The 17,082-nt window shown below is 28.8% G+C and overlaps 3 long non-coding RNA genes across 3 annotated transcripts; all 3 read right to left on the bottom strand.

The window, feature by feature from the left end:
• Positions 1-2,638: 2,638 nt before the first annotated feature.
• Positions 2,639-3,989, bottom strand: LOC121126838 (uncharacterized). The gene is made up of 3 exons (XR_011782762.1): positions 3,836-3,989; positions 3,480-3,780; positions 2,639-3,433 (listed from the first exon to the last, which is right to left on the bottom strand). It is a non-coding gene; the product is annotated as an uncharacterized lncRNA (long non-coding RNA).
• Positions 3,990-8,750: 4,761 nt separating this feature from the next.
• Positions 8,751-9,996, bottom strand: LOC139906871 (uncharacterized). Its single transcript, XR_011782974.1, has 3 exons — positions 9,668-9,996; positions 9,475-9,613; positions 8,751-9,412 (listed from the first exon to the last, which is right to left on the bottom strand). It is a non-coding gene; the product is annotated as an uncharacterized lncRNA (long non-coding RNA).
• A 1,083-nt stretch (positions 9,997-11,079) lies between these two features.
• LOC139906803 (uncharacterized) lies at positions 11,080-11,719 on the bottom strand. The gene is made up of 2 exons (XR_011782751.1): positions 11,472-11,719; positions 11,080-11,414 (listed from the first exon to the last, which is right to left on the bottom strand). It is a non-coding gene; the product is annotated as an uncharacterized lncRNA (long non-coding RNA).
• Positions 11,720-17,082: the final 5,363 nt, after the last annotated feature.

Consider the following 17,082-nt stretch of genomic DNA (forward strand, 5'->3'; position numbering starts at 1 on the left):
ATTATGTTTAGAAGAAAACTAAGAGGAGAATTACCAATGTACGAGAATGATCAATATAAACAGCAGATTACTTTTTAAATGGGATAGAGAGTATGTTTGCAAGATGAGAAATCAAAGAGATGGAAACGAATAGCCGTTATTATATCAAAGCATAAGCATGGAAATTCCTATTAAGTCAAAATAGAATACGGGTCCAGAAAGCGAAGAAATGCAATTCATATAAAGCAAGATTATACCCAAATGGAACTAATTTCAGATATACCTAAATCTCCGACCAAGCTGAGAGGAAGTCCTCGTTTTAATGTTTTGAAATAATTATTTGTGTTTAACTCTCTTTAAAAGGGGAGATGGTGTATGATTGTTCGTATGCCTTGTATGTATTATAAACGAGTGAATGAATATAGACTCATTCTTATATATACTATCAAAGTAACAAATCGTGTTTTATTTTACAATCTTTAAGGATTATTTAGTTCTACGTATTTGTAATTATAATAATCAACCAGTAATAACATTATTCTGTTCTCCCAATGTGAAACGGAGGATACAGAAGCGTGTTGTAGCTTCAAGATTAGTTCAAATAACAATATTTTTTAAATATAAGTAAGTTTAGAGGCACTATGCAAACATACATTATGTACATAGACCCTAAGTGTACAGATATAAAAAGAGAGATTAAAAATTAAGACAAAGAACTTTCATATTGTGAAGAAATAAAAATTGAAGGTGCTAATGTCGGGTTAAAATAAAATAACAGATTGGTGCATAATTTTACGAAAGATAAATAAATGCATTAACGTCAATTATACCTTTTGTTTGATCCATTTAATCCTATTTGTGATTTTGAAGGCCATCTTGAGAGGACTTATTTTACAATGAATGGTGTGATTAAACAAAGCAATGAATTGATTTTTTTTTTTTCATCTGAGTGAAATATTTATAATTTAACTAAATTAAATATAAATAAATTTAAATTAATCTCCCCATTTAAGTAAAATAATCCAACATATCTATGAAGATCCCCAAAACTATACTCCCCCCTCCACGCACCCTGCAAGTTTTTTTCTCTCTGTAAATTGGTGTTTTCTTACATATCTACTTTATTTGCTCTATTTTTGGGGAAGGTATTATATAAAATTTACAGTTACATATAGATTATCATCTTGAACTTCACTCCAAGTTTATTAATTTACTTAATCTCATAAACACTATGAAATCAAATCGTCATATATTTGGGATTTGTCCAGCAATAATTATTTAATCAACTTATACATATTTTTTTAATCGTTGGTAGCATACACAGCTTAGTGAATGGGCCTAGAAAGCCGTGGAGAATATATTATCGCAATATAAAATTCAAATCATTAGTCTTGAAATATAATTCACAGTTGCGAGTCTTTGAGTACATAATTCCAGTCAATTATATAGCTTTATCTTCGAGTTAGTTGGATTTATTTACTCATTTGTTAGCCTCAGGCAAAGGCAGTTGAAAATAAAAAAAAGCGAGTGAATAACGTTTGATGGTTCTACTAACTCTTGCTTATTGTATTTAAATTTAGTTACATTTATCTTATTTTACAAAGAGTAAAATGATATATGTAAAATTAATAAAAGTGTGAATATTTTCCTTCCATAATGTATTTACTCTTATATTTATTATGAGGTAATAGACAAGTTATGTTCACACAACTATAGAAAGAGTAACATAAATTTGATAATATTAATTTGGTCGAGCAATTTAGTCTTGGAATGATTTTCTTTTGACGAGGAATTGACAGCTGACAACTAAATAAATAGTGTATTTTTGTGTCAGTGAGGTAACGCCATGATATTTATGTAGAAAATATAATAATGCAATATTTTTGGACATTTTCTTATAACAATTTTCTTATTTTACCCTCATTTTGGACATAATAATAATGAAAAAGACATAATTTCATATCTTTTTTGAAATAATATCCTTTCTCTTTATTGGCCTAACATATTTTTTCTGCTAATAATAATATCTTTAGAAATGTTTTTGATACAAAATATTAGAAGTATTCAAATTGAACAGCGTCAAGGTTATACGGAAAACGGAAATAATGAGATGTAATCCTTCTTCTGACGAATACTTTAGTCTACCGATTGACTTGGAGTCCGATTGAATGTTCATAAGATACGAATTCACAATCTCATCCTCATATAGAGAACTGAAACTTACTTTAACAATTCTTTCAATTGATAATTATCTGGATTACTTCAAGGCATGATGTCAAATTTGTTTTTCATGGTGACCAATTTAGCCTATCCCCTTTTTCTTTCTTCTGTCTTATTCAAAAAGTGGAGATCAATCGAAATGTCTCTAAGAATATGATTTATTCTTCACAGAAAGTTGTTTATCGAGAAAATAATTGATATGACTTTACTAGAATTTCTGACTTTTATCAATTCTATGGAATCTCGATCTAGGCAAAATTTGAATTCAATATCCTCTTGATTCAACAGTATTGCAATATTTTCCAAAACATTAAAAAACTGGACTTTTTTTAAATTAATTTTTAGATCAAAAGTAGAAAAAAAAATACATTGGAATGTATATATTATATTCTTCTGGTTGTGACTAATATCACTTAAACGTCGAAATAAAATTTAAAGATATGTAACATGGTTTTATTTAATTGTATTGTGTTTAAATATGGTTTGTATGAATGTACATGTTTACTGTTAATATTAACCATGACAAGAAATGGTGGTCCTGTACTCGAATATGGGTATATATATATAAAATATAAAAATGCTAATTTTTTTGGAGATTTAATTATTACAATTTTACTTATTTTTAAGCTCATTTTGAACTTAACAAGAATGAAAATGACATAAAATGATATATTATTTAAATGAAATACTTTCTCTTTATTGACATAACATACTTTTTCTGCTAAACAATTAATAATAATATCTTTGAAATATTTTTTTAGACCAAATAATAAAAGTTATCAATTTTGGTCATAATGTATTTATGAAAAGTATTTTCCTCTACTTTAAATCAAATTTACAATTAAATACATTTTTTTTATCAACTGAATGAATTTTTATAGTGTTTGTAATTTAAATTAAAAAAAAAAAACATATTAAAAACTTAGAGGTATTAGTTGCATGTTTACTTATTTGAACTATTTATTCTTATCTAATGTCTGTTATGAGTAGATGAGCTTTATTCATTTCTACAATTTTATTTTTATGACTATCTGCAAGCTCAATTCCCGCTTTGTACCGACCAGGACGATGTCTATTAACTATTAATACAGGAATATGCGGGCCTAAAAATGTTCTTAATTTGATGGATATTTCAGTAAACATATGTCTATCATCCTCTCTTCCCATTAATACTGCTTCCGTTCGTAATAAATTTTGATGCTTCTGAATATCAAATGTTGATCTAACTTGGAATCTAAAACTTGTATAGTTAAAAAATTAAAATCCCAATATTAACTTACTTTTCAATGTTGGTATTATAACATAATTCTTTATTTAAATGCCCACCAAGACATATGGTGAAAGGTATCTGGACTTTTTTGAAATCTATTCTTGGATCACAAGTAGAAAAAAATACATTCGTAATGTATGTATTATGTTCTTCTAGTAGTGACTCATCGAATTTATATGCCGAAATAAAATTTGAGGTTTTTTCATTTATGTTGACTCCAAGAAGTGTATTGTGTTGCTTAGATCGTAGCACGAATTTACGAATTTGACTAAAGTGTGTTGACTGATTGTCATTACAATGACATGCAAGGCCTGTATTAGCCCATAAATAAAAATATAATAAATATTTTGTAGAAATTTTATTTACCTAGTTTTATAAATACGTTGAATAAATTAATTAAAGATGGATTTATTTTCATATCTATTGGATATATATATATATATACACAAGAACTATATAAAGACAACTAAACATCATAAGTATTTTACAAGATAAAAAAATGAATTCTTCCGCTCTTCGTATATAATTTCTTTATTTTTATTCCTAGGCATTAAGCTGACGAAATATGCTATTTTAGAAACGAGTGAAAGTCCTTTTTTATGAGTCACAATTCTATGAATAAAAGTTAATTATTGATTATATAATATTGTGAATGAATAATATGGAAATTAACCTTATTTCCTCAACAACAAAGCATTAAGTAATTGCTATTTATAACAAGTATTTTGTTGTAGTTCTTTTTTCTTCTTATAAAATTCTTCTACACTCTTGGGTTTTCATTAAATTAATATGTGCCATTTTGTGTACCACAAATATTTCCACCAAGGATAAGCACAGATTTTACTTTTGCCTTTCAACAGAAGCCAGTCATTTACAGAAGTTCGTCTCAAATTTAGTTTTATTATTTCTGAAAAGACAGAAAGTAACTGGACTATTTTTTAAATTCTTTTTAACACTAAACTTTCAGAAATAAAGAATTTACCAAAAACCTGGCATTCCTTTTGGGAAAAGAGTAAATGAACTTGAAAATTGCTACTCCTTTTATGGTCAAAAGAGGATTCTATAAAATGGATGAAATTTCTCAGACGTTTATTCCAACTCAGATAAAAAAAAGAAAAGACAAGGGATGTTCTTAAAAGGGATGTAAAATTTAAAAAAAATGATTGTGACTTTAGTCAATGTTTAGTAACGATCTAAAGTACTTCCTGACTCATCTAATCATATTAATTCTTTTTTTTTTAAATTATTATTTTATTCTTAAGGAGAGAATTTATAAGTATTGAGCCAGTAACTATGTGTGAGTGTGCTGATGATAGTCGGAGAGTAACACGAAAGATTTGTTGGGGAGTTATATTCTGTATTATTAAAACAAAACTTGTATGTTCTACGACACCTAATATATCAGTGCAATGCTGATTGCTACCGCTAGTATTTTATATAGTTTAAAATAGTCTCAGAAAATGTTAAATCAATATTTGAATGCTCATAAAGCAAAATGTAATTGCGTACTTTTTCTCTTTTAATCTAGACATTTTATCTGTGTGTATTAGTTATGTTTTGAACGTAGATAATTAGCAATGGATAAGGTTATATTAGATGTAATAAGCATCTTTGTGAGATCAGAGTTAAAGTCGGACTTGATGTATTCAGTATTAATTTGATTTTTTAGATGAATATCCATGCTCTTGATATGAGATGAGGATAATTAGTGGTGTGTAATTCTAGACAGAGGACTAAAGTTACATTTATACCCACAAATCTGGCAAGCCATCTGTTTCTCATCCGGTAAGTATTTTCCAAATTCCTGGGCCTCCATTTTCAGAAATCCAGACAGAAGGCGACGTTATTTTAGGCATTTTATTCAGTTCTCTATCGACTATCAGCATCTAATATTATACTAATATTGAATAATAAAGGCGGGAATGGTAACGTTCTTGATTGATAGAAGAAATGTATATTATTTAATCAGTGATATCATAAGTATTTCTTCTCTTCTCCTCGCACGCTTTTCTATTCTTACCAAAATTATCACCCTTACTTATTGTATAAGAATTATCATTATCTACCCAACTAGCAACTATATAGAGAAAGACTTAATACGAAATTGAGTCAACTGTTGACAAAAGTCCTTTGATTTCATTACTCATTATTAATGAGGTGTTAAGCGAGTTATACAATTATGTGATAATTAAATTAAAGATATTTTTAGTCGTAAAAGGTTATTCCAAAGATGAGTTAGACAACCCAAGATTTTAATTTCCAGAACTTACTTTCTTACAGAAATAAGAAACGTCTCAGTCCTTCTCCTTAGTAAGATTTGGATTTAAATCAATTAAAATAAAATCCATTTATTAGTCTCCTTAACCCAGTTTTCCAAGTTTCTTCGAAAAGAGTTTGTAGATAAGTTTGGACTGGCTCCCCTCATTTAGATGCAAATGTCAAAGAAGTTCAATTCTCGGAATCCGTTTCCTTATTGAACAAGGACCGACTGACTAAGATAACAAATAGCTCCCTTCCTTTTGGATAAGGATCTTTCAATATCATATGAATATAGTCAATTTTATAAATTACTAATTGACACCTAGTTGAAGAAAGTCACCAACATTTCTTCTCACGAAAGCAAAAATAATTTTTATTGAGGAATGATTACTTTCTAGCTTCGAAATCAAGAAGACGACATCAGTAAACATCTATAAGGAATATATTTTTATACAATTATAGAAATCTAAATACTATGTTATTGGAGCCCTCTGATCTTTTTTGCAATGGAAATAAATAAATATATTTTTATATTTTATTCTAAATTTTCTAGCATTTTTGAATTAGATACTGAGGACTCATACTCATGAATTTGATTTTTTTAAATATTAATATTTAATACATACAAGACGTTATCTAGATAGTCCTTTTAAATATATTTTATTTTTATTATCCTAAAATCCATTTCAATTTGTTTATTTAGTATTTACCCTATAACTGTTTTTAGGAGTAGAAATATAATTATTTATTTTAGAATCCATTGGTTGTAGCTAATTTCAATTAGTTGATTTAAGTTAATTTGATTTCCTGTTTGAATATTACACCATCAGTGTAAACTAGTAAAAAAGGAAGTATTTAAAACGACTTATACTTATCTTAAATAAATTACACACCCATGTATATAGCCAAAGAAACTGATGTTAGGCAAACTACTTGAGCACCATCTAAATCTAAAATACAGTTTGAGACCATACATGTAATTTTTTTTGACATTTTTTCTGTATTTATGAAAAAATGTATTTTATTTGGGAAAAAAGTTATTTTCTTTTAAAAATGTATTCAATTTGATTTTGAATGGCTCTTGTATGATATTGATACGTAAATGTTTCAGAATAGCCAAGCTTACAAGTCAAGAAAGTCTTCCTTATAAAGTAGTAATGGTTTCGTTAATTAGGTTGAGATTATTATTAATTATTGATAATTCTTCATAAATAAACTTATTAATTATTATCTCCTTAGCTTTTAGGACCTATGATGTTTGTTTATTTCATTAAGCCTGTTTAAATATTCCCTGATTTCTTCGAAGTTATTGAATTAGTAATCAAACGCTTTTAACCAAGTTCTCTAACTAGTGAACGATAGGTGCTGGAGGTAAGGAATCGGTCAGAAGTCGTAAAGATCCATTTTCTTTGCTCGACATTTAAAGACATTTTTTTAACTTATGAAATAAGCTCGTTTGTCTTTCGGAATTCTTTACGTACAAGTTCAGTTACGTTATGGAGTCCATGAGCCACAAAAGTAATATTTTTCAATTAGGAGTAGCTACAATCATGATAAAAGCTTTAAACTTATTTTCATCATAGTCCAAACCAAGAGTTAGTTAAGCACTCTGAACAACAAAATTTGCAATATTATTACCATTAGCAACTTTTATGTATATCATGTTGATTAAATAAGGATGACCCAAGAAACGTCCATCCGATGTACCCATAACTATAGATGTTACTGATTGTTGCCAGATTGTCTTTAGTCTCATCAAAAGCTATAAAAATATCCTCGTCTCCAATTTTCCATTTAATTTTGAAGATTACATTCTTGCTGACAATCTCTATTAATCTATATAGGGTCCTTCTACTAGGGACGGTTCTACCATTATATTTCTCCGTAAATTTCGTGAAAATGTATATTATATGAAACGAGAATCTATAAAAGGTCGATGTTAATGTTGTCAGAATCATCCTGAGTCCGATGTTGTATTAAATGCATTCATGTTTTTGACGTAGGAGGAGGACATTAAGTGTCGTTTGATTTTGGATGTGGAACTATAAGAGTACTTACACCGACATATTTGACAAAAATATTTTGTTGTCATCCGGTAGGTTGCTTTAAATTTCATAGGCTGTTTTAATTTCAATTCTGACGTAGGGATATTTTTTTAGTAATTTTACTAGAAATATTAATTATATTATACATAGATACACGGTAAACTATAGATGTGATCACAACAAAAACTTGGTAAAGAATGAATAAAAATAATAAAAGAAGTGTTTTACCTTTTTTGAATCTCAAAACAGTTATTTATCGAAACTAGAAGTCAGCTTTACCCATTAGTGAAGCGATCTTTAGACAGATTTTAAGTGAGCTTTTATATTACCCGTTAATTTTGCAAGGAGTCAAACAATATATCTAGGTGATAGTTAATGAACGTATAATAATTCTTCTTCCATTATGATTTTACTCTCATATTGATAAGGAAGTTATAAACAAGTTATATTTACAAAACTATAGGAAAAGTAGCGTAAATTGGAATCTATTAATTTTGTCCAGTAGTTTTGTGTTTGAATGGCTTTCTTTTGACTATTAGAGGAAACATAATTTAAAGCCACGAGTTTGTAATATCAGAAGTACTACTTCAGTCTTTCATTGCAACTCTTCCCCTTCTATGATAAATATAAATTTACTGGCATTGGTATAGTTGATAATATTGTAGAGAAAAAACGCGTGCGAGGAGGAGGGGGAAAAAAAGACATATGGTATCATTGTTTAAAATACTGATGTGATTATCATCTGCCTGCTTTATTATGATTTTTGAGGGTATAACTAATGTATTTATTAGCAAAATGTTTAATGAAGATATACTACGTATAATTGACTTTGACGTTTTTTATCCGTTACAGTAGATTTGAAAACGTCACACTCCATGAAATTGTAATTCATTATGAACCTTATTCTCAGAATAATAGCTAATGAAACGACAAAGTAGAGTATTTGAAATATATTTGAAGCTCAAAGTTTAAAGGCTTTAATTAAATATAATCTACATACTAAAAAATAAACCATTAAACATTTAAGTTAAATATACAAAATTAAACAATTAAAATCATATAACTATTAATAATAATAAATTATAAATACAGAATATTGAAATAATAGATTGATCCAAATAATATTTTCTTGTTCTGACATCGGAATTCTGTTAAATATGTCATAACTTTAGGTTGCAATACACAAGCGAGACGTGGAGCTTAATCAAAAAGATAATCACCCCTCTTCTTCGTGGAAGTTGCTATATACATTTGTGCACAGGATAGATATATCTCTACCGATGAGATCTAACTAATTATTAATAATAAAGTAAATGTCAAAATCATAAAATTAGACAATAAATATACTAATAAAACGATTTTATAAATAAATTCATTTTAAAGATTTAGAGCAAAAGCTAATTATGTAGTAATGTCCGGCGATATTACTCCTTATTAAGAGAATCAAAAAAAGATATTTTCCCCGTTATTTATGCTTATATAACAACATACTATTATCATGATGGATATACACAATTGTTAATTATAATGCAACACCCAATGTAACTACCCTCGTTGTTGTGACCATTTAAACAGTTGTTTTTGCCTTTTATGAGTTTTCTGAACACCATTTCTTGGAGCCCATCAACCATAGCTAAGCCTTAAGTGATAAAAAAGTAATATTTATTGACTATGTAACATTGGAAAACCTAATTATCATACCCAAGTCTTACAGCGAAGTAAGTAGTCTCAGACAAACTAGTTGCAACCATCCAAAGCTACTACCCCCGTTGTTGTGACCATTTAAGCAGTTGTTTTTGCCCTTTACTGAGTTGTGTATCATAATTCTTGATATGTTTAGCTAAAATAGAATCATATTTTATGGTTAGATTTAAAAAAAAAATTGAATACTTACTGTGAGATAGTACAAAATTCAGAGTTCCATTTCGATATTCGTAAATACTTTTTACTGATAACTTGATCTTCATTTGGTGTGGATGACTCAAAACATTTTTATATGTATTTCTATAAATTACATCAGTAACAACATCGTCCATTAATTTAATGATGGTTCCTCGGGAAGGGATATGTTTACCCTTGTATTTCTCCATAAATTTTTTGAACGTAGATGATTAGCAATGGATAAGGTTATATTACATGCAATAAGCATCGTTGTGAGATCAAAGTTAAAGTCTGACTTGATGTATTCATCGTTAAATTGATTTTATAGATGAATATCCATACTCTTGAGTCTTGTTATGAGATGAGGATAATGAGTGGCGTGTAATTCTAGACAGGGGACTAAAGGCATATTTATATCGACAAATCCGAAAAACCATCTGTTTCTCATCCAGTAAGTATTTTACAAATTCCTAGGCCTCCATTTTCATAAATCCAGACAGAAGGCGACGTTATTTTAGGCATTTTATTCAGTTTTCTATAGACTATCACCATTTAATATTATATTAATATTGAATAATAAAGGCGGGAATAATTACGTTCATGATTGATAGAAGAAGATGTATATTATTTAATCAATGATGCCATAAGTATTTCTTCTCTTCTCCTCGCACGCTTTTCTATTCTTATCAAAATTATCACCCTTAGGTATATAATATACCAATACAGTATAAATGAAAAAAAGAGTATAATAGAGGGGAGCACTACATTAAATGTATGGAATTTCGTAGGTGTTTATTTCAACTTGCATTAAAAATGAAAAAAAAGTGAGATCAGAGTTAAAGTCTGACTTGATGTATTCATCATTAACTTGATTTTTTAAATGAATATCCATGCTTTTGATATGAAATGAGGATTATGAGTGGCGTGTAACTCTAGACAGGGGACTAAAGGCACATTTATATCGACAAATCCAACAAACCATCTGTTTCTCATCCGGTAAGTATTTTCCAAATTCCTGGGCCTCAGAAATCCAGACAGAAGGCGACGTTATTTTAGGCATTTTATTCAGTTCTCTATAGATTATCACCATCTAATATAATATTAATATTGAATAATAAAGGCGGGAATGATAACGTTCTTGATTGATAGAAGAAGATGTATATTAATTAATCAATGATGGCATAAGTGTTTCTTCTCTTCTCCTCGCACGCTTTTCTATTCTTACCAAAATTATCACCCTTACTCATTAATGATTGTTGTACAACATCTCCCTCTTATAAGGACTATAGTTTGCCAGTGTCATATGGCATAATGACTCCCCAAAAATAAGTAATCCCGCGTATAAGCCCGACATTGGGTAAGTAACTCCTAGGATAAATCCTATATGGGAGAAGTACTCCCCCCTGTGAAATAAGTACTCCGCTCTATATGTATATGTATTAAATTATATTTGCAAATGAATTAACAAATTCAGTCAAGATCCATAAGTATTGACAATGCCGCATGTGTCATTTGAATTTATTTATCAATAGTTCCTGAAGGGTGAATGGCCACCAACTGTATTAACCAAACGGGGAAAACCCAACTTCCAACGGCTTGTAGACCCTTCGTAGTTATGGTACAAGAAAGATAATTATGATGAAACTGGTAAGAAAGTTGAAATAAGTACACATCCCATATGAGATAAGTACTTATCCCATATGTGGCTTGTACGCTAAAGTACTTTTTTGGGAGTACATATTCCATACTACACCGATTACCTAAGTGCAATATTGAATATAATTAATTTTATGAGTAAAGTGCCTTAAAAAAGTTACCTCTCCACCTGGATTGCAATGTATTGGATCTGCATATATCCATTTTACCTAAGATTTCATATTTTTCCATTTAGATATTCTACCACACGTCTTCTGATCCTCTCTTCATGTTCTATTCAAGGAATCTCTTCTCTGTGTGCCCCATTCGGTGAATCTCATCTTTTTTGATGGAAGGATCGTTTATTTTGTTGATGTTTCTCCCCATCAAGGTCTGTGATAATTACTTCTAACATCGTGAATCATTGCCTCTATAATTAAAAATGCATAAATTACTCCAGATCTTCCACAGAATAATCGTATACTGCTATAAGAACTAATGAGTGATGAAATAAATAATAATCCACTCAAAGCCCAAGTGAGGAACAGAAAGAGTTATCAACCTGCAACCGTCATTAAAATTCTGAAGTATTTTCTTCTTAAGTCAACTCTACTTCGTCTCTTAATCTACGAAAAATATTTCATTGATAAGAATCTTTCAGTTTCTTTGATGTATGTAACTCAGAAAAAACTTATCTCAATCACAATTCAATTTATAAGGTAGAGTTTGTGATGTATAATTTATATGGATAATTATACAACCTGGATCCTTGATTTCTTTAGTACTTGTGTGCCTCTTTTTTCATAGGAAAACGAGTGGAGGATAACTATAGACTCCTAAAGATAATATGCCTCTCTTTTCTCGATAGTTTTGTCTGCGTTGCCAATGTATATGTTTTTCTGCTAATAAATATATTCATTTCTGTATAAAAATGTCTCATTTAATTTTGTATATATATATATATAATGTTACTAATAATATGTTTAATATTTTTGTTTTATTTTATATTAATATCTTCTAAATCGTATCATTTTTCCTTTAAATTTGTATGATTCTCTGCTAGTGACTTCTATTAAAATTTGTAATTTATATAATTTTTTTTAGTTGTATTTTTTTTTAAATTTACCCATATTTATTTAACTTACTATTATAAACATACGTTATAATACTTTACTATTTTATGTAAATAATGTTCACTATTTCAATGTAACGATAAAGACGTCAAACTTCGTAATAAATAATGATAATTAATATTTGTCTATCATACCGTGCTTCGTACAAATTCAAATAAAATAAATACTAATTATATTTGAAATATTGAAATTCCCTACTTATCGTGAATAGATCTCATCAATTTTCCAATCTTTTAATCCCCTTCCCGAGGAAGGAGTAGAATCTGCTCTCTTGAGATGGATAATTAAGTTTGAAGTATCTTTTTTTCGATTTCCTCTATCTGGCCTTGGTTTTACATCTTGGAGAACGTATCTGAAGAGTTACCGTATTTTCGTATCATAAAAATACAATCCCTGATTTTTGCAGTTGAAAGTTAAGTTGTATGTTCAAATGGTGTGCAAGGTGCTTTTCTAACATCCATTTCTTCTAGTAAACACTTGGGTATGCTCCATGGATTTGAACATGTAGATGTGGAATTTATTTAAGATAATTATAAGTCTTTTAAGTGTATTTGATGAAGAAAGATTATATTTCTATTAATAATTTGTATATTTCTGAGTCAAAATGCCTCATTATTTTGTATATATATAATTCACATTTGTTGCTAATAATTTATTGAATCCATTTTTAATATTTAATATTAATAACTTCTATATTGTATCATTTGTCATTATTAATTTGTTTGATTTTATATGTATAACTTCTCTTAAAATTTATAATTAATATTTTGTGTAATAGTTAATCACTATTTGTATTATTTGAACAGATCTCTCTTACAATGAGTTCTAATAATATCTGGAGTTGACCAAGGGGCAATCACTTAATTAAATTAATACAAAACCTCTAAATAAATTACTGCCTTTTGATTTCATCAGCATCAGATAATCTATGGAAGTCATGTACTACAATTAATATATCTTCCACGAAGACAATATTTTTTATCTGAAGTAAAAAAGTTTTGATGCTTCAAATATTACCTTTAAGATTTTTCTCCGAGTCAATTACACACACAAAAAAAAAAAAAATACAAAAATCAAGTTTAGATTGAACATTTTATCTGTTAAAGTTAGAAATCGTCTCTTTGAAAAAGGGATTACAATAGATATAATTACAGTTGATAATTTTGGTAAGAATACAAAAACATGCAAGGAGAAGGGAAGAAATACTTGTGGCATCATTGATTAAATAATATACACTTTCTTCTATCAATAACGTTATAAATCCCGCCTTTATTGTTCAATATTAATATAATATTAGATGCTGATAGTCGATAGAGAACTGAATAAAATGCCTAAAATAACGTCGCCTTCTGTCTGGATTTCTAAAAATGGAGGCCCGGGAATTTGGAAAATACTTACCAGATGAGAAACAGATGACTTGTCAGATTTGTCGATATAAATATGCCTTTGGTACCCTGTCTAGAATTACACGCCACTCATTATCCTCATGTTATGAAGAGTATGGATATTCATCTGTAAAATCAAGTTAACGATGAATACATGAAGTCAGACTTTAACTTTGATCTCACAAAGATCGTTATTGGATGTAATATAACCTTATCCATTCCTAATCATCTTACGTTAAAAATTTATAGAAAAATACACAGGTAAATTCTTCCCTTCCCGAGGAAACATCATTAATTAATGGGAGATGTTGGTAATGATGTCATTTATGGAAAAAAAAACCATTTTAAATTGTGAAGTTAAGATAATTTTCAGCATGTTTAGAGTCATCCACTCCAAATTACAAAATGGAACTCTGAATTTTGAACCATCTAACAGTAAGTATTCATTTAAAAAAAAAATCTAATCATAAAATATGATTATACTTTAGCTAAAATTATCAAAAATTATGATACACAACTCATTAAATGGCAAAAAAAAGTGCTTAAATGGTCACAACAATGGGAGTAGTAGCTTTGGATGGTTTGTAACTAGTTTGTCTGATATTAGTTTATTTACTTCAATACTTGGGTATGATAATTATGTTTTCCAATATTACATAGAAAATAAAAATTACTTTTTTATCATTTGAAGATTAGCTATGGTTGATAAGCTCCAAGAAAAGGTGTTCAGAAAACTCATAAAGGCCAAAAGAACTGCTTAAATGTCCATAACAACGCATTGGGTTTTATTATAATGCATTATAATTAGCAATTGTGCGTATCCTTCATGATAACAGTATGTTGTTACACAAGCATAAATAACGGGGGGAAATCTTTTTTGATGCCCTTAATAAGGAGTAATATTGCCGGACATTAATACATAATTAGCCTCTGCACTAAATCTTCACGATGGATTTAATTTTACATTTTTTTTATTAGTATATTTCTTCCCTAATTTTATGATTTTGACATTTACTTTATTATTAATAATTATTTAGATCTCATAGATAGAGATATATCTATCATGTGCACAATTGTAAATAGCAACTTCCACATTAGGAAAAAAGGGTGATGATCTTTTTGATTAAACTCTACGTCTGGCTTGTGTTTGTCAACTTAAAGGTATGATATATTTAATTTAAGCATTCTTTTTTAAACTTGGAACTTCAAATATATTTCAAAATACTCTACATTGTCGTTTCATAATCCCACCTGCTAGCTTGATCATAATTCAGTGTGACACGCGTTGCCTCTTATTCCTACTAAATGTCGCTTATGAATCAATCTTCTGAGGTAAGAAATTAAATATGAGTACATGAAGGAAATACTACACTCAATATTCATAAGATAAAGAAGAACCCATTTAAAGTCTTCGATTAAGTTATTTTGGATTTTTTGTAGCCTTCCTACTTATTATATACTTTTATTAAGTGATATTATACTACAGATATCCTATTTTTTGAAATAAATTAGTTCTTGAAGGAAGGTTTTCGGAGAAATAGGAATTAAAATAATGAAATATTGAAAATTAATTAAATGTTTTTCTGTCTAAAACTCCTTCTTTTTTACTCCAGATTATCTTTTTTATACTTCAATTCATTTAAAACATCATGGGTGGATGCTTTGTTCTTGGATGCAAGAGCAGGACGGATTTAAAATATAAAAAAAAGATTTGTAAATTTGAAACAATTACGACGATTCAAGCTCTCCAACCGCCTGATCATAACTATTGTAATAAACTTATAAAGTCTTATTACCCGGTGACAGATGTATGGCCGATGAGAATGTTAGATCATCATGCACCCTCATCTATATTTGATTCCAAATTTATACAAGAAGTCACAGTGCATACTATATGTCCTCATTTCCATAATTATATACAAAAGATTGAATATCAAGATGCTGTTATATGGTCTTTGAAGGCAACCATTAAAATAATGCACCAAAAAATATGTTGCCTAAAAGACAAAAGTATTCATCAATTGAATTGTTATAACTCTGATTTGATGAAAAATCTTAAAGTTGAAAATTCTAAAAGTCGAAGATTTTGTAATGGTTCAATTTAAGATGCATTGAAATTATGAATGACCTGTGGGAAGTCTGGTTATGACTTATTAAGAGAGTATTTACCTCTGGCTTGCATTAGAACTTTACAAAAATGGACATAATTTTTAATGTTTCATTACGGAATCTCTAATGAAGTCTTTGACATGCTAAAGATCAAGGTGAGAAGTGTGTCAGAAATTGATAGGAAAGCGTCTTTAACATGAGATGAATGTTCAATTAAGGGTTCACTAGATTATTAATTTTTTAATGATTATTATTGGTAAGAGTGGCTCCATAATGGGAGAATCATCTTTTCCATATTCCAAAGGCGATGCTACGAAAGCTCTTGTTTTTATGATTTCAGGAGATTCCACGGCGAGATGGAAGCAAGTAGTACCAAATTATTTTACACCAAATGCTTATGACGGATCAAACATAGGTCGAATTATAATTGATGTGTTTAAAATGTTATACAAAGTTGGAATTGATATTGTTAACACTTTTGTAGATATGAGATCTCAAAATTTAGCTATGTGGAAATTATTTGATATAAATTGTGAGGGAAAATCTCAAAGTATGAATAAAATCAATAACCCAGCTATTCCTAGTAATAAACTTCATTTTCTTGCTGAAATTGAAATTGGAGAAATCTTCTCTCCTAAAATGATATCATTTTATCTGAGGAGACTCTAAAATCTGAAAATCTTCTGTCAAAAAAAAATTCCAGAAATATTTTCTACTAAAACTAGCATGCAAATTTGATCATAGTACAATACTCGTAACAGAGTCAAATAGGTCACTTTAAACTTTAAAATTATCACTAGGGGGATCACTTGTGGGTTACACAAATGAAGGAAACACTATTTCTTACAAACTATATTTCTGTCACTTAAAAAACTTTTCTTTTTATGTAGAGCGACTTGAGGCACGTTTCAAGCATCAATACATAAACATAAACACATTAAAGAGTTTGTGTGACTTGGTCTGCTGAAGAAAATTTTCCTTTGCTTTTAACAAGAAAAATTTAGCTCAATATGAGAATACTATATTTATCTTATAAACTTTTTAAAAAAAAATTAAGGAAATAAAAGTTATTTCAAACACAAAAGGAAATATTAGTAGGAAACCAACGCAAAAAGGATACATTTTAACAACATTGTCAATGATTGATATTCAAGAAAAGCTGCTTC

Source organism: Lepeophtheirus salmonis, chromosome 12, assembly GCF_016086655.4.
Source record: "Lepeophtheirus salmonis chromosome 12, UVic_Lsal_1.4, whole genome shotgun sequence".
Classification (NCBI taxonomy): domain Eukaryota; kingdom Metazoa; phylum Arthropoda; class Copepoda; order Siphonostomatoida; family Caligidae; genus Lepeophtheirus; species Lepeophtheirus salmonis.